Consider the following 19840-nt stretch of genomic DNA (forward strand, 5'->3'; position numbering starts at 1 on the left):
AACATTGTAGGTAGGTATCCATGCCACGGAGAAAAACTGCACCTCTGCCCTCTCAAATTCCAGTAAGCCAGCCGTGTTGTATCTTTGACGTGGGCAAATACAAATTCGATGGCACTCTTTATCGATCGCGCAGCCACACACTTCATCCATGTTTTCAATTCTATCAATATCTCACGTCCATGACTCCGTTTCACACACATTGCATATGTTACGTTTTTCTGATCGAGATATCATCAACACATTGCCTCTGTTTCGCACAAACCATCTCTCTCACACCCACCAACGTACGTACCTGCACCTAAAGAAGAAGTGCACGTAGGACGCACGTACTCACGTCTTGTTCCCGGCCACACCCGTGCGAGTACACGGTGGAGTTCGTTTCTGTACGAAAAGGCAGCCCATGTGATAATTTGATGCGTGTAGCGGTTGTTTACTCAAAGGAGGGTCGGGTACCACGCCTAGAAGGAACTAAGTTCGACTTGACGCGTTAGCATTAAATAAAGTTATATATTCCTCAATGGCACGTATAGAATATAAAATGATTGCTGTGGGGAAAATGGGAAAATGGGTTTGTCTCTCATCACACCATCTCACACAAGGCCGTCGTAGTCTCTCTCTCTCTCAGGGTTGGTCAGTGATCTGGCCGCATCCCGTCCGCCAGCGGAAAGGGAGGATGTGCATCGTCTCTCTGTTCGACGGTGGTGAGGCAGCACGTCCCAATCTGCGGTACCCGCCGTTCTCTCTGACCAAGCTCCGGCGCAGTAGGGCCTTCGCCACTTGCTCACTATCGCAGTATGGGCAGATCCCGGCCGCCGGTGTCCTCCTAGTAACATCCCGATGACCCTCGGGTACAGCTTCCTCCGGCCTTGCTCCACTGCCCATCGTCCCACGTTGCTGCATGTGGATCTTCTTTAGTTGTTTGCTTAAATCGTATCTCGGCTGGCGTACTTTCCATCTTGCAATCTCGTCCTCAAACCATTTTTGATAAACCACCATGTGCTATCTTTCCCTTATTACATGGAACATGCTTCTTTTTTGCCGGCGTATGTGTCTTCAAATCGTGTTATTGGGCAGTAATTGTTTCCTTTCGACCTCCTTTTGCAAACCGGGCTATCCATTTTCACTTCGTTGATATTGCGACCTTTTGGTGAACTGCACAAATCACTTTTTTCTAAACAGTGTTTTGTGCAGTTCCGCCAAAATGTCACACGGGCAATGTTTTTACATTTTTGTGGGACTACGGAAAGGGAGATTGGTTTTGCTATCCTCCTCATCCAACTCCGTGCCTAATCTTCTCCAACAAGAAGTTAGTCCTAAAGAGAGATCGTAGAGGTGATCAGCTTCTATTTATGTGTGTTATGTTCCATCATCTAGTTCCACTATTATTGTAATCACACTGACTAGATATCTTTGCAAACAGGGATGGTCCGCTCGATTTTAGTGGAGCTGCACAAAATGATCGGATTGTGGTGTCCTTCATACACCTCTTTTTTGGCTACAGAGCTGGGTGAAACTAGCTGCCAAGCAATGAACACCGTGCCAAGGAAATGGAGCCATGCCTACGAATAGCATCGATCAATTACATTTTTTTCTTTATTTGTACACCTTCTCACAACTTTGTCTTCAGTTGTGATGTGAATATTGGCGCTGATCTGCGAACCATTGAGATGCATTAGCCATGGTAGTTTCATTTGTATTTGATGGAATGTTGTAACGAGATATTCTCGAGGCAAGGCACATGAATCCTAAGTTGAAACCTTTTTTTCCTGCGGGAACCAAAGTTGAAACCTTCATAGCATCACAGTACAATTTCATCAAAATTATGCATACATACAAACAAATCCTGAAGGATTGATAGCAATGCCAGAAACAATTCAACTTTGTTTCGCCGACATGTTGGACATCCTGCATCCGGCTCCACCTGCCATGCAGCAATATTGAGTGCACAACACTACTTCAGGGAAAGATTCACCCCGGTCATTGTGCCGCAGTAGTAATGACTAGTGAGCAGTCAAATCACAGATCCACACCTTCGCCACAGTAAGTTGCTCGGACGAAGCAACCATCATTTCTCTGTTCCTTGAATCCGCTGGTACTCCCATGTTCCCACAGTAATAAGTTGCTTGGGTGAATCAACCATCACTATATCCGCTCACGTGTGATGACCATAGGAGCTATCCATTCAGATTGCATGTTAAAAAAAAGGTTCATAACTAATGCAGCAAACTTTCAAAAAAAACTAGTGCGGCACCTCGGGCCAACGCGGCCAGATCGCATTTTGCACGAGAAATTACACACCATGTTTCGTTGACATGTGGTCCCGTTCCAACATATCAGTGATACAATGACGAGTCCTTTTCTACTAGTAATTTCGAACAGACGTGTAGGCCGGGGCGCCTCTTCGTGAACCATGGCAAATTGGCAACCATCCACCAACTCTTTGCCTTTCCCTCTCGATTTGGAACTACTGTCGCGTGCTCTTCCTCTCCCTCCTCCATTTTCCTTCAGCCCTTCACCCTTCCTTCTGCCATTGTTCGATCGTCCTCTCCATGGATTGAACAGGCTGGAAACAACCCCGTTATTCTTGCCCCGATCTGAAAGATGACGTGGTGGAGGAAATCATTGATCGGTGCAACGTCATCACCTTGGCTAGCATGCTGGTTCATTCAAGCCCATTCTCGACTCAACTAATAACATCATTACAAGGAACCCAAGAGTCAAGGAGCGGTTTGATCTCCCCTATCTTCTTCGCCGTGACCCTGATGACTACTGGCGTGGGGACGACGGAGGCCTCGCCTTGTGCAAGTTGATGCCGCTTGATAATGATACGTATGATGTTAAGATGCCATCGCTTGAGGGCAAGGATTGGGCAGGCGCAAATGGAGATTGGGTTGTTTACATTGGATCCAACTGCGAGTGGGAACTTGTGAATGTGTACACTCGTGACCAGGTTCCACTTCGAAAAATCTCAGCAGACTGCCCAGAGGTTGAGCACACCGGTATTGTACGCACGTTCAAATACGATCATGGTGACTGTCTTCTACAGAAGATAGCAATTTTTTGAGTTCCCAACCGCTCTTGGAATTACAACAACTATGACGTTGTTTCTATATTTGACAAGCTTGTTGCCGTCCTTCGTGGTTCAACTGGATGGATATTGCTCAAAAATAAGTTCCTATACATGGATGTGTATTGTGATGCAAATCAATACGAGGGCCTTGTGTTTGCTGCCACCACTCGTGGCACTATTTTTGCATGGAATCCTTATACTTTCGGTACGTTTGTCTTCCATAGTAATTATAATTGTTTCATCCACATGCATGCGGGTTAGCAAGTTTCCCTTTACTAATTAACCTTATTCTTGTGTTTCCAAGGTCCTGTGAACATTCCACCACCTATACTTGAAAATTTTTATAACCCAGGGGGAGATGACGATGGTGATGATCACGAACATGAGGACGAGCCGAACGTATATACTCAGTGCTGCCTGGCAACTAATTTCGATGGATCACCTCTTCTTCTGTGTATATAGCGCACTGCGTTTGTTAATAATGAGGGAGCACGTGTTGTCTCCCATGGTCGCACTCTCCGGACCTATTCCAACACCCGTTGCATGGTATTCAGGATGGATACTAGTGTGCTAGCGCCACACCTTCTCCCTGGTACAGAATTGATAGTCTTGGAGGAAACTCGCTCTTCCTTGGACAAAACTATCTGATGATGGTGAAAGGCGATCCAACTGCTGTTGACACAACGTTACTAGTACCATTTATGAGAAGCAACTGTGTCTATACCTCGGACATTTGGGTGGTTCCCTATCCTGGTACTGATATAGTAGGCCACTTCAGCCTGGATGATCAGTCCTGCGTTGGTCTCGAGATCGACAATAGATGGCCCGTCCCAGGGAATCACTTGTGGTTCAAAGCAAGCGTTTCCAACGTAGAGGATTGGTTGAGTTAAGTTCATTTCATTGCTTGTTATTTGTTGTGTGATGCAAACTTTAGTATTTATAATGTGTCTTCGTTGACTATGTGGGTTGATGACTTGTTGTATGTAATAAAATGATATGCCTGTGATAAACTTACAAAATTTATGAATGGCTTTCGAGTCGCTTCTCTGAGTGAGTGGTGCGACGAGGCAAAAAAGTATTTTCCGAATACATAATTGTACGTGCATTGCAACAGGTTATCGGATGAGCCAATCAACAATAGTAGTACACTATTTGTACTAGCTTCACATGCTTCGCGCGTCGGGCGGGTGTTTTTACTGTAGCCATATGTTAATGTGTTCGCTGTACGTAACTAGCACCTCGAATCCTTAATACTAGTACTATATAGTAAGTAGTAGGAGTAGTAGGGTGGCATCGGCCAGAACAAGCATTCACGTCCAGGAGTATGGCACACGCCACCAGCACGACTTCCATTTGACACCATATTTCTTGGAGTCCATGCTAGAGCGATCTCTTCAACCTCGTCGTTTCTCTAACTCAGCCATCGCGCGGCGGGCGAGGTGGGGGTTTGCCGATAGTCGGTTTCCTCAACTGCGGTCCCACTTTTAAGGCCAACTCCAATGCTCTATCAATATATGGATGTACTCTTCTTCCCAATACCAAAACTTGCATCCATTCTTCTCCCTCCGTTCCACAATACATGCCTTCTATTTTTAAAAATATAGATATATCTAGACATGTTTTAGTATATAGGTACATCCATTTTTGGACAAATGGAAGTCAAGTATTTTGGAACGGAGGGAGTACACAATAAAATTTTTAAGTTAGCACAACTAGTCTAATCCGAGAGCACAACCGAAGATTTGGTTGGGTTCTTCCTCCTTTTGCCGACACGTGGGACATCCAGCATCCAGGTCGTGTCATGCAAGAAAATAGAGTGGTACTTGAAGCCACGTGATGTGCATCTTGGGTTAAACTATAAATAGAATCTTACTACTCTTGAGTAACTCCAAAAGTGGCCACTGAAGATCTTTATTGGATTTGTTTTTCATCACCAGCACGTCGAGGTGAAATATGTGTAGGTTCAGTGGGTCCTCTTGCGTTTTCACTGACATGTGGGACCGCATGTGAGCAAACAGACGATGGGCTCCGCACGTCCACTGGCTGGCTGAGAAGAGAGATAGAGGAGGGCTGAGCACGGACTCCAGGAAATTTGTTCTATGTAACCAGCACCTTGATATTCGCATGTGGTTGTTTCTAGAATAAAAAAGGAGGTACCCCTACTTATGTTACTACCACTACGCCTAGCCTAAGGTTTGTAGGTGACCTTGCGCTTGGCTCTTCGCCTCTTCCGGAAGTCGATGGTTCTACGGTAGTGCTTCTGGCAATCTGACACGAAATGAACTACTGCACGTCCATCGCTTGTAAGAAAAAATTTCTCCTCGTGCTGCGAGCCACCGCACACGTGTTGGTGAGGGAGAAGGCGTAATCAAGCTTCTCGTCGTTCTGCGAGTTGACAGGACGCATCAAAGTTATTTAGTATGTACTCTCTCCAAAAAAGGGCTGACCATGTCATTGCCACCATCCCATGCTCCATCGTTGAGTACGTGCACTATTCACATGCCATCGAGGAGAAAAAATATTGCATAGGTGCCATCGAAGTGCACGACTCACTTACGAAAAAGGGTTTCCCCCTGCTTTTCCCCCCGCACGACTCACTTACGCACTGCTTATGTGATTATCTCCATTTTCTTGAATGACACGTGCACCTTGATGCTAGATGTCTCGCGTGTGGGGAAAAGGATGAACAAAGCTCACGTAAAAGAAAAGAGTTGAAGAGCATAGATTCCCGACGACCGAGAAGGAGCAAGGAACCTCGTGGTGGAGCGTCTGCAAGGAACCTTGCGAGTTTCCCCTGTTTTTTGCCGCCTGACCACCTATAAACAAATAAAAGAACATGAACTTTTCTCTAACCACTAGAAACAGTACATCAGGATGCTAAGTTGAAGATGTTTTATACTCCCTCTGTTCCCAAATATAAGTCTTTTTCGAGATTTCAATAAGGGACTACATACGAAACAAAATGAGTGAATCTACACTCTAAAATATGTATACATACATCCGTATGTTGTAGTCTATTGTAAATGGCTAGAAAGACTTATATATAGGAACGGAGGGAGTAGTTTATATTGAATTATTGATAACCACGCAACAAGCCACGCATGTACAGGACGCATGCAGCCACGCATGTACACAAGCCAACGCTCTAACTCCATCCGATCCAACTGATGCACATACGCGCACATCATGGAGCACACAACTCACGTACACAACATGTGCATGCACACACGCTCGGCCGTAGAATGCACGTGAATAACACATGCATGCGCACACACTCATCTGCATGGAGGCATGTGCCATCTACGGCGACGTCCGGTTCATCATGCTACGACGAAGCTTGCACGCAACGGCGCATACGCATCTCTTGCAGCACCTGTTTGCCGTCGTTGCTCAACTACTAGTCGGAGACGAAGACGACCGCAGCCTCGGCCTTAGAGCTATCACCGATGGAAATACACGCACGCTGCACGCACACGAGCACATACGGAGTGCCCACGACGTGGTGGTGGTGCATCCCCAGTCGCCTCTACTCCTTCTGCGCATGTTGTCTATCAAGGCGGCTGCATGCTAATGATGATGTGGGTGAGATCTTCTAGGACTCAGATGATGACGAGGAAAATTATGACACATAAGGTGACGTACACCGTCAAGGTCCACGGTCAAGGGGGTGCTAGTAAGTGCTCAGATGTGCTTAGAGCAAGTACAATAGAGTTGAGTTAGCGGGCTTAAGGAATAAACTAGTATATTTCTGCTTAGTTTGAGGAAATAGAAGAGGAGGTAGAAGGTAAGCGGGCTCTTCGTGAAGAGCCAACTCTAGCACGTGCTCCTAGGCACTTTGTGAGAATGAAAGGTGGCCCACATAATAAAAAAGTAGTACACTCTTTTGATCTACTATTGTACATGTTGACTATAAGATGGGCTGTAGATGACATGGCATTGGCTTATAGCCAGCAGTTGGCTATACTATTAACCATGCTCTTTACATGAGGTGCTAAGTGCATTAAATGGCTTAGTAACTAAAGTCTTCAATGCATAGGTGCTTAGTTTATTGGTGTCACATAATATTTTATGCCTACGTGGCAGGCTTAGCAGCTATACATGGCAGAGCACTGGGAGAGGCCAAGGCTGGTCATAGTGGGGAGTAACTTATACTGTAACATATTACTATGTTACTCACATCTCTATAAACCGGAAAGGAGGGAGTGGTAACATAGACTAGGGTCATATGCAGAGTATGCGAGCACATGATATTTCCCCGTCCGGACCGATCCCAAGTTGTCTTCTCACCTTCTTGGCCCACCAAAAACCCCTCCCCCTCCCGCGTGCGCTTCCCGCCCGGTGCCAGCTGAGCCCGCCGCTCCACATTGATGGCAAGTCAGGGCGATGCGACCTCTCACTGCTTCCGCCGTTGAAGCGGCGCGCCGACCGAGGGCACCTCCCGCTGCACGCCCGGCATTTCAGACTACACAGTGGAGAGTAAATTTAGAGCAGGTACTATAATTAGATGACATAAGCAGGTTGTAAGGATTTAAATATAGTATTTGTGCTTAGTTGAAGGAGAGAGAAGAGATGCGGATTGTAAACGTGTAGCCGGTTGTACAAGAACATACTTTGCGAGACAAAAGGTGGGGCCATTATTAATGATATAGTATTTATACTAAAGCGACTAACGGACGCCTTAATTACTCCGTTTTTTGAGACAAACCTTGATGGGGTTATTATTGACTTTTTTTGAGCTATTATTGACTTGGACGTGGGGTTTGGGGACCAAAGGCCTACTATTATACTCGCACGACCGACCTGACATGCTCTACCCTAGCCGCCGCTGTATCATATGGTTTCGCACTGTTCCAGATCTTAGCACCACCACGCAATTCTACTCCAGCGCGAGAAGGAACAACAGTCCTCCGAACCCCGCCTTTCGTGATCCTGTACGGGAGAGGAGCGATCAGGGTTTTGGGGAGCACACTCCTGTGACTGCTGCCAGCGACGACTTCCTCAATGACAGCCTTCTTCCCTGACCTGGGTAACCTCTTCATCGACGACATGAGTGACAACACCAACCACATCGGTTCTGCTCTCGCTGTACAGTATGTGATTCTGTCCTCCTGGTTTAGTCCGCATCATTACTTTGATGTTTGCAATTGTCCTCATGATCTATTTACTGCAGATTCGGATTAAATCTCGTACTAAATTTCTCATAGATTCAACAATCCAATCCAAAAACCTGATTACAGGCAATTTACTCTGAGTGGTTTTGCTGCACTTTTGAAGCCGCCTGCTTTTGAGGGGGTGCAATATAAAAGTTGGCGCACAAGAGAAGTATATTGGTTTCAGATCATGTACTGCTATGACGCCACTAAGGGTAAGCCTGAGGGCGATCTTAATCCTACACAGCAGGAGGCTTTTCAGAACATGGATAACCTCTTCAAAGCCACCCTGCTGAGTGTTCTTGACGATTCCATTGTGGATTCATATATGCCGTTTGACAGCGGCAAAGACATGTGGGCTGCGCTCGAGGCCACGTTTGGGCCCTCGGGCGCTGGCAATGAGTTGTACGTCATGGAGCAATTCTGTGACTACAAGATGACTGATGAGCGCTCTGTTGTTTAGCAGACTCATGAGATATAGTCACTCTCTAAGGAACTTGAGTACTTTAAGTGTGTGTTGCAGGACAAATTTGTTGTTGGGACCATCATTGCCAAGCTTCCACCTTCGTGGAATGATTTTGCTACTTCTCTGAAAAACAAGAGACATGAGTTTTCTGTTTTGGATCTCATTAGCACTCTTGATTTTGAGGAGAAGGCGAGAGCAAAAGGCACACGTGCTCGGGTCGCTGAGGGAGCTTGTAGTGCCCACATGGTACACGAGAAGAACTTCCAGCCCAACCAGCCCCAAAACAACAAGAACATATCTCAAGGGAAAGGCAACTTTGATGCAAAGAACGAGCCATCACATTCTACCAACTTCAAGAAGAATTCTCATAACGGGAAGGGATACAAACCTCAATTTTGGTAGCACCGCACAAAATTTATATGGCTGCATCTACCGGCTGTCAGCTAACCTCATGGTGCTCCAGGTATTCCTACATTCGTAGCTAGGTACAATGACCACCGCAGGATGAAATTTGCTTATTCCTACGTTGACTTGCTGAATGCAGTGTGGAACGATCCTGTCATGTGTGGAGGAGCAAACAAGCAGTGCAGCCGAAGGTGGAAATCAACCAAGGACTTATGAAATTATATATAATTTTCCTCAGGCAGGTTAGTATCCCCTTCGTCCAGATGATCGTGTTTTGTCATGCCGAGCTATTGATATGTGCTACTGTTTTGCAACACCATTTAAGTATAGCTACTGTTTTCCTATCTTTTCAGATTCAGGACAATGAATATGATTTCAGGGAAACTGCACAATATGTAGCCATGTTGATTCATCTCTATTGCCTCATGTGTTTGCTGCAAATGTGTCAGCATCAATTGCAAGATGAGGCAGCTAGCTAGGTGTGGAGTTGCCAACATGCTCAAAGTGCTCACAACATTGAGAAGAAACAAGCATGCCCAGGAAATTAATGCGTGTGCAGGGAGGCCCTTTACTCAGAGAAGCATCAACCGATTTTTTTTATTTCCACACCTTCTCACAGCTTTGTATTGGTTATAGTATGGTGAATCACTGAGATGCATAGACATGCTGAACTTTTGTTCTTCTGAATGTTAGTTTAATGTGAGTGTGTGCATCCAGTACCGCATCCTCTAATTTGGTGGATGCACACAGAGAAAATAAATCTCCTTAATTTACTCCATAACCACCCTATTAAATAGGCCTAGTAACAAACCAGGCGCATGTAGTGGCCGGCGGGCACATGCATCCTGCATGCATGGCTAGTCAGCCAAGTCCATGCGCCAGCTCCAATGCAGCAAAACAGAAGACGAGAGCGGTTCTTGGGAAAAAGCGAGTAGTTAGTGCAGCGGGCATTATAAACACGAACAACTCGCTCTCCCGCTTCCGTCTCCCCCCAATTCCCACTGCTCCTCAATCTTCCTCACTCGTCCAGAAAACCCCACTCACCTTCTTCTTCACTCATACAGAAAACGTCTGCTCCTCTTCTTCCACTCCTACATAAATCCCCAGCCCCCTTTCTTCCCCAGTCGCACTGCCACTAGGCTCGTCTCTGGCTACTCTGCTCAAACCAGTGAGCTTGGCGCGACGCCCACAAGGAAAATGGAGCCGGCTGGCCCCAGCGCCAAGAAGATGAGGCTCCCACCAGCGGCGACGCCGGTTGTAGATCCCACACCCGATAGCGCGGGGAGAAGCGCAGAGACCCCCCCCCACCCGGATCTGAGGAACTGGCAAAATCTCTGGTGGACCGCATCAGCGATCTCCCGGGCGTCATCCTTGAGGAGATCATCTCGCTTCTCCCCAGCAAGGATTGCTGCCGCACACAAGTCCTCTCAACTCGGTGGCGCCCTCTATGGCGGATCGCGCCCATCAATCTCAATTGTCGTCAGATATCTGTCCTTCCGGAATTTGATCTCCTTAGAGCCATTGTCTCTTCTCACCAGCAGGGCCCCGTTCAATGCCTCTACATCCCGACAAGCTACCTGCTGTCCATACCCAGCAAGGTGGACGCTTGGCTGACAACCCCTGAATTCAGAAAACTCCAGTAGTTTGAGTTCTACCATTATCACGAAAGTTTCATACCACGAACATACCAAGAATTCGTGCCCACACCACCGTTGTCCATCTCGAAGTTTTCCTCCTGTCTCCACACGGCCACCTTCGCCCGGTGCCATCTACAGACGATCTGGTACAAATGCTTCGACTCCCATTGCTAAAAAAACTTCCGCTTGTGGTGGCTTATCTGTCAGAGGCCTCACTGCACAGCATCATCCACTCCAGTTGCCCTACCCTAGAGCGCTTGCTGATTGTTTTGGGATTAGAAATCGGTATCAGTTGTCTCCAAATAAAGTCGCCTCACCTTAAAAGCATTGGAATTTGTTTTAAAGTAGAACAGCTCATCATCGAAGATGCCCCTTCACTTGAAAGGTTGCTCCTTTATAATTTTTATACACCTTTAGAAATAACTGTCGTCTCTGCGCCCAAACTGGAGACCTTGGGTGTAATTCGTGACCCGTTTAATAATCACAAGGAGTTGGTGTTTGGCTCCTCACTTTTTCAAGTACCGTATATTATCATCTACACATTTGTAATCATATGCTGCATTTTTCATTTGTGCGCATAAGTTTTATATCATCTTGGAGTACATTTTGGGTACTAATACTATGTTATATGCTCAATGAAGAGTTCGTCCATTGATAGCCTATCAATGCTGCTGGATTCTGTCAAGATCATATATATCAGAATGTATTGTTTTGATCTGGACATAATTATTGGCTTGCTGCGATGCTTTCGATCTCTGGAGAATTTATACATAGAGGTGATGATTTCATGCACATTGAAAGCCCGTATATATTGTACTAGAATTAACTATTCAGTTGTCGTTCTTTCGACATACTCTTTTTTCAGACCTTAACTGTTTTCAATCTTCATGTCTACTTAGGCAGAACCACATGGAGAAAAACATATAACCAATCATTGCCATAATAAGCACAAGGATTTTCTTATTTCTCATGACATTCGTTTGAGGACAATAACGATGGGACGATATGCATCCAACCAGGCAAACAGAAGCTTTGTCACATTCTTCCTGTTGAATGCGAGGTTACTATTGTCCATGAGGCTTAATTTTTATAGCAAGAGATTCCTCACGGATGAACATGTTGAACAGCAAAAAAAGAAGTTTTAGGTGGACAAATGGGCTTCTAAATGTGCTCGGCTTCTATTTACATCAAGTTGTAGATATCCTGAAATAATTTTTTTTGGAAAGGATGTTGATTTTATGGACCAGACCGATCCATTTGTTTGTGACTGCAAAAAAGAGTGGTTGGGTTAGATGTTACTGTCATGTTCAATCTGGGTTTTGTCTAAAAATTTGATGAAAAATTAATCCTTGGACTTTTTGTACCATTTGTATGCTTGACTTGCATGTTGTTGCCCTCGTACTCCCCTCCACCTGCCACTACACTTCCGCATCTTCCATGGCTGTTGTTCATTCCCGTCCGTGGCCTTGCTGTCATTCTCCGCCTTGGTTCGCTCGCTGCGCCCACCGCCGTCTGGCATTATCAACATGGTCAACAACCAAGAGGAATCAGGAGATGACTGTATGTGGAGAGGCTGACAGTAGGGACCCTATCGCAAGCAGGTGCCTCGTTATTGCAAGCCAAAAAAATACTTCCTCCTAATTGTTTGACATCTAGGTCCCACGCCATTGTCAATGTAGTCCATAAACGAGAAAATTACACAACGAGCGGATAACAATAGGGACCCAGCAGCTCGCCCAGTTGTTTTTCAGTTTCAGAGACGGAGGTCAACTGCGCGCTGTGCGGGGGCTGTGGCCCGTCTAGCCCACGCTTACGCTTTTATTAAGCACATGACGAGCCCAGTTGATATATTTTTCTTTTTGAAATTGGCTAGCCCAGTTCTTTTTTTTGGAGAATACCAAAACCGAGGCCTACTTGCTTTTCTCAGCCCTGCTGGGCTGCAAATCTTTCAAGACGAGGAGGGATGTAAGTAGTAAGAAATGGGCTTCCCTAGAAAACGGGCTATAAGTTGTAATAAATGGGATGTAAATTTTTAAACCAAAGCCAACTGGCAATTGCATTAAAATATCTTTTTTTCCAGGATTTCTCTACTCTCTACTCTTATAAAAACCAAAGCCAACTTGCAATTACATTAAAATATCATCTTTTCTCCCACAAGATAAACTACGCATACAAATGCATCTTCATGTTCCGTGCAACGAGCGGGCATCTTGCTAGTTAAGATTCTTAATTTCATTCATTTTTTCGCGGAGAAATGTTTTTTAATTTTATTTTGATATAATTTTTTGAAAATTATTTTTCACATGACTCGAAATTTCATGATTAAAAGAGTTCGGACCACACCAAATTATGCAAAATTTCGTTGAATTTTTTAGCAGTGCCCAGAATATATGGTTTGTAATCCTAATAAAAAGAATATGGGCTTCAAATATCCTTAAGAATTAGCAAATGGGCTGTAAATTATTGAAAATAATGGCTAATGGGTTGTATGCTGTTTTCCAGAGATTTGGAGGCTGACTTCTAGGCCTACTAGGTTGACGATTACACTGTCCTAATTTTTTTTGACGCGTACGCAAGGCTTTGTTAACTTAGTCAACACACAGCAGTGATTGTTGGATGTCCGTCCATCGGCCACTGTGCTTCTTCAATCTCTGATCTTCCTGCTCCAGCCGCCCAAACCAGCGCCGGCGCGACTGCATGCTCCCTCCTCCCATGGTTGGTTGTGTTGCCGCCAGGCCATCCCTCTAACCACCCACACATCCTGTTATTTTCCGGCGACATCAGCCTCACCCCGCAGCCGACCAGTCAGCGCTTGTACTCCCCTCAGCGTGGCCATCCGCTGCGGTGGCTTCGTCGGCTCTGGGTGGTTATCTTCCTGGGCCTCGCCCTCATCCATCGCGTTTGTGCTCTCGGTGCGGCGAGGTCAACATGGTCAACAAACAACAACCATCGGAAGAGGCTGACAGTAGGGGCCCACATAGGGAAATGCCTCCTTATTACACGCAAAATAATGATTCCTCCACCTGATAGCTGGGACCCACCGGAAGGGCCTTTGTATTTCCTGAAAAAAATTGTTCCCCCCGCTGTCAGCTCGGACCCACCGGAATTGCCTCCTTATTATGCACAAAAAAATGAATAGTCCCCCTGCTAGCTGGGACTCACCTTGGTGGGAGGCTGACTTGTGGGCCTACTAAGTTTACCGGGATAGAGGGCTTAGTCAACTTAGTCAATATGAACGATTCTAGCTCCAATGACCGTACAATGTCCATCCAACGGCCGTAGTGCTTCTTCAACCTCTGGTCTTCGTGCTCCAGCCGCCCAAAGAAGCGCCGGTCGTGCCGCATGCTCCTGCCTCCCGTGGCCGGCTGTGATGCCACGGAGGCCTCACAGCCCCCTACTACTCCCACTGCTGGCCAAGCCATCCCTCTACTCACCCACACCCCCTGTTATTTTATGGCGACGGGAACCTCACACCGCAGCCGAACCAGTGAACCCTCGTACTCCTCTTCGCGTGGGCATCCACTGCTGCGTCTTCCCCGGCTCCGCGTCGTCCCCTTCCTAGGCCTCTCCATCGTCCACCGCCGTGGTGCTCTCGGCACGGCGTGGTCAATGTGGTCAATGACCAACTTCCATTGGAAGAGTAATATGCGTGGAGAGGCTGACAGCTGGGTCCATGATGGCCGCAAGGAAGTGCCTCCTTATAACGCGCAAAATAATTATTCCTCCACCTAACAGCAGGGACCCACCGGACGGGCCACCGTATTTCCTGAAAAAACATTTCCCCCCTGACTGCTGGGACCCACCAGCTACACCTTCACACGCAAGGAAGTGCGTCTGGGCCAAAAAAACGATTCGCCCCCCTGACTGCTGGGACCCACCAGCTACATCTTAGTACCCAAGGAACTGCCTGACAGTCGGAACCCGCCTGGTCGAAGCGTAAGTAGCGTTGTCATTCTGGTCGCGAAGGTGTACGTACATACTGGTGGATGTAGACGCACGCACGTGTCATAGTAGAGGCGTGTACGTGTGGTAGTAGAGGTGCGCATGTAGCACGTACACGTACGTACAACGGCCAGGATGCAAGAAAGAAAATACGGCCACGTACGTACATACGGGCGGGGTCTCGAACGCCTACTCGTGCATACATACGACCAGGGCTCGTGTACATGGCTGGGTTAGAACGGAGAAACAATGTCGTCATCGTGTTCATGGGGAGGCAACGGAATGCGTCGTGTTCATGGGGAGGCAACGGTATGTGTCGTGTTCATCGGGAGGCAACAGAACGCGTGGGAGCCAACCGGCTTGGACGGAACAGGCGATGGAAACGAGGCCTGGCGTACCGCAGAATGGAGGAAACGGCCTTGTGTTCGACCGGCCATGTTCGAAATGGTATCCTGTTCATCGGGAGGGGTCTGGCATACCGCAAAACGGAGGAAACGGATCTCCTACGACCGAAAAGGGGGTCCTGTTGATTGGGAGGGGTGTGGCGTACCGCAAAACAGACAAAACGGACTTGTGTTGGAGCGCTACGGTCGAAACAAGGGTCCTGTTGATCGGGAGGGGTGTGGTGTACCACAAAACGGACGAAACAGACTTGTGTTGGAGCGCTACGGTCGAAACAGGGGTCCTGTTCATCGGGAGGGGTGTGGCGTACCGCAAAACGGGACTCCACGAGATACTGTTCATCTCCACCGTCGACCTCCTCCATCCTCCACGGGCTACCGTCGACCTCGTCTAGCCTCCACGGGCTCCTGTTCATCCGGTCTTCACCGCGCTCTACTCCACCGGCTACTGTTCAACCACCCCTACCCGGGCACCCCTTCACCGTCTACTGTTCATCTAGCCCTCCACGGGGTCATCCTGTTCATCCAGCCCTCCACACCGCGTGGTCCTGTTCATCCAGAGGCAACGCCACCACTCACTGTTCATTCAGATATGCATCATTTATCGACTTCATTTAGCAGAAGTAGCAAAGGAATCGCTCGATCAGGTTCAGTTAATAGCCATCGATCAATCGCTCAGGTTCAGTAACGCGTAGCCTGCAGCGCAATCGCTCGGGTTCAGTTAGAGCCCAACATCTCGCTCGGGTTCAGTTAGAGCCAACGCCTCACACACACGCGCATATGTGTAGGAGAGAAACGCGCATCACTCGGCCCCCGACCACCCACCGTAACCGGGAACTCCCCGAAATTTTCCTCGCCCTCGCTTCCACCATGATTTTTTCCGTCATGGACGGCCCAAAGAATGTCATGCAGCTCCGTCTCCGGCCCACCCAGGACAAAAAGCCCATTTTCTGTCATGATTTTTTGTCATAGAAGTAGGAGCCCACCACATCTATGATGATACCGGGTTTTGTCACAATTATTGTCATAGAAGTGTCATGTTTACGACAGAAAAAAGTTTCGTCCGGCCCAAAATGTCATGGATGTGTCTTTCTTTTGTAGTGACGATAGCGACTCAGGGTGGGGCAGCGATGCAGGTTGATGCTGTCGAGCACGGGCAAGCTACTAGACAAGGTTTGGCGTCGAGGCGAGGGGGGAAACGATGGGAACCGGGGCAACAACGTGCCAGAGCACGGTTTTGGCTGATGCACCCCGTGGTCACTGCATGAGCTGGCATACCCGACATGTTCTGGTCGAACCGACAATGTCGAGTGCATTTACCTTAGTGCCCTGAGTCTAAACGAGGCAACAAGTTGGTTCAGGGGCAATGAAGAGAAAAGCAGGAGGAGCCAAAACATATCGGCAGCAACCTGCTTGTGCTGCACAAAGGGGACAAAAACATGGCAACGAAGGAACTGATTTGTCTAGTGCTTATAACACACTAAGGTGACTTTGATCACAAAAAATCAGCTTAAGAGGAGTCTAGAGGGTGGTTGCTATAGAAAGTGCTAAAATGGTCAAATTTGGGGATGATGAAGTTGCACTCACATGAAGAGGCAAGTTGAGCTGAAATTGGGCATGGCCCAATGATTTGAGGATTTGGAGATGCCCAAAAAGTTTCATGCCATTTGGATGAACAAAAATAGTACTTGCTTCACAAAGTATCTCTCTGGTCAAAAATTTGCAAAAATTGCACAGGGCAAATGCAGAAATGGATTGAGCCAAAACTTGGTGGAGCGAGTTTATATGGATAGGAGAATGCCCTGGAAAATTTGCAGCTTAAATGAAGCAATATAAAATATATTTGTGTCACAAACTGAAAATCTGACCAGAAACAAAGATTTGGAGCTGTGCTCACATAGAAAGGTTACATGAGCTCAAATTAGATGTAGAGTGATGATTTGATCATATGAAGGACCTTGCAAAATTTCAACTCATTTGGATATGCCTACCTAGTACTTCGTTCACAACGGTATCCCTCGGACATGAACTTTGAAAAATTGCTCAGGAATATTTACTAAGAAATGATATAACCAGCAATATTAATCCAGTAGTTATTCAGGTCACTCAGAATGTTTCCCGTATGAAAGTTATATGCATGCATATGATAGAGATGCACTCACGTAACAAAGAGGAAAAGAGAAAGTTGATCGTGCATGCATTACCTTGGGAGATATGCATGTACGTGCATGCAAGAAAATGCTCATACGCTAGCACTTTTGATCAGTTTGAGCAGACAGAGATTAGAAGGAGTACGTGTATCCATGAGGCAGGAGTTTTGGTCGCTGCTAACAGCCAGAGAAGAGTCTCGGTCGACTACTACTTTCATCAGGCACGACCACCCAAGAAAGAAGCATATTCGTCGATGTTTCGAGGGATCAAACAGCTCACGTTAAAGGAAACCGGATGGGGCCCACCATCAGCTTATTTTGTGAAGATGACACACATGTACGTGTCATGGTTTGCTTAGGAAATAAAAACAGCCGAGATGTAAAAGGCAATGTTCTTAAGAGTCCTATAGTTATATTTAAGCAAAGTCGTGGAGTTGTTTTATTTAGTTTTTAGCCGTGAGATTAGAGATAGGATTTTCCTTGGATGTCAAGTTTCTTTAGATGGTCCGGCTGGTATAAAAGCCTAGGTACGGCCATGTAATAGATATATTATGTTATGATGAATTAGACACTGCATGTGTTTCGGCCATCGGTCATTATCGAGTTTAGAGAATTCTTGTCAAAAATGTCTACTGGCTGTGAGTTCCTGCGACGCGACGCGTAGGGGATTACAAGCTGAGCCCATACGGTTTGTCCATGTTATTCCTTCGGATTGAGGGGTTGGCGTGTTGTTTCCATGGAATTTATGAACATCTTCATAAACCCGCAACTTGTTCTTTCTGCGATGGAGTTTTGTGCCGTGAAAGATCAGGCCAACAACGGATTGACCCTCACATCGAGGTTCGCTCTTCATCAAGTGGTATCAGAGCACCGGCGTTTCTCCATGGCATTTCAGAGGATACTGCCAGCGCGCCGTCACTAAGGAGCTACTGGAGGCTCTCCGTCGATTTTTTGCTGGAGGAGAAGGGTTATGGTGCTAAACTTTTTCGCACCTACTGTAAAGTGGGAGAGAAAGTTTGCGCCACAACGATCGACCATGGCAGTTTGATAAATGCGGTCGGCATCATATGGTGGAAAAGCTGGCGCTATCAATGACACCACATCCACGATCGTACTCACTGAGGAGGTGCTATGACAAGATCGACATTACGCACCAAACTACGGTACTATTTTCAGTCGGCAATTTTTTTTGTGAAGTTTTGTGCGACATAATTCCTGTACCGATGGTTTCGTGTCATATGCTGTTGGGAGAGCCATGGTACAAGAAAAACAATGCTACATATGACTATCTCGTCAGAACATACACTATCAAACGGGATACAAAATATGTTCTTGTGGCCATTGAGAAGAAGTTTTTCAAGACTTGGAGGAAAGAACGACTTCAGAAGATAAAGGAACAAGAAGAAGCAAAGAAGGAAGTCAAACCTGCAGAAAAAAATTCGGCGCAAGTTCAGTCCGCAGAATATGTTGTTGCTATAGAGACTGACTCGAAACCGAGGCCGGTTTCGCTTGAAGAGAGGGAGGATGATATAACCAGCAATATTAATCCAGTAGTTATTCAGGTCACTCAGAATGTTTCCCCTATGAAAGTTACATGCATGCATATGATAGAGATGCACTCACGTAACAAAGAGGAAAAGAGAAAGTTGATCGTGCATGCATTACCTTGGGAGATGTGCATGTACGTGCATGCAAGAAAATGCTCATACGCTAGCACTTTCGATCAGTTTGAGCAGACAGAGATTAGAAGGAGTACGTGTATCCATGAGGCAGGAGTTTTGGTCGCTGCTAACAGCCAGAGAAGAGTCCTGGTCGACTACTACTTTCATCAGGCACGGCCACCCGAGAAAGAAGCATATTCGTCGAAGTTTCGAGGGATCAAACAGCTCACGTTAAAGGAAACCAGATGGAGCCCACCATCAGCTTATTTTGTGAAGATGACACACATGTACCGTGTCATGGTTTGCTTAGGAAATAAAAACAGCCGAGATATAAAAGGCAATTTTCTTAAGAGTCCTATAGTTATATTTAAGCAAAGTCGTGGAGTTGTTTTATTTAGTTTTTAGCCGTGAGAGTAGAGATAGGATTTTCCTTGGATGTCAAGTTTCTTTAGATGGTCCGGCTAGTATAAAAGCCTAGGTACGGCCATGTAATAGATAGATTATGTTATGATGAATTAGACACTACATGTGTTTCGGCCGTCGGTCATTATCGAGTTTAAAGAATTCTTGTCAAAAATCTATACTGGCTGTGAGTTCCTGCGACACGACGCATAGGGGGTTACAAGCTGAGCCTATACGGTTCATCCATGTTATTCCTTCGGATTGAGGGGTTGGCGTGTTGTTTCCGTGGAATTTGCGAACATCTTTGTAAACCCACGACTTGTTCTTGCTGCGATGGAGTTTTGTGCCGTGAAAGATCGGGCCAACAACGGATCGACCCTCGCATCGAGGTTCGCTCTTCATCAAGAAATGAAGTAGAATTTTTGCACAGGGCAATGATATGGACATGAAAAGATGTCCAAAAAGTTTGGGGTCAATTGGGCAAAGATACATAGCACTTGCTTTGTAAAGTGCCATTTAGGGCAGAACATTAAAATAATTATTGGAGGATGATTTT

Source organism: Triticum dicoccoides, chromosome 2B (assembly GCF_002162155.2).
Source record: "Triticum dicoccoides isolate Atlit2015 ecotype Zavitan chromosome 2B, WEW_v2.0, whole genome shotgun sequence".
NCBI classification, from domain to species: domain Eukaryota; kingdom Viridiplantae; phylum Streptophyta; class Magnoliopsida; order Poales; family Poaceae; genus Triticum; species Triticum dicoccoides.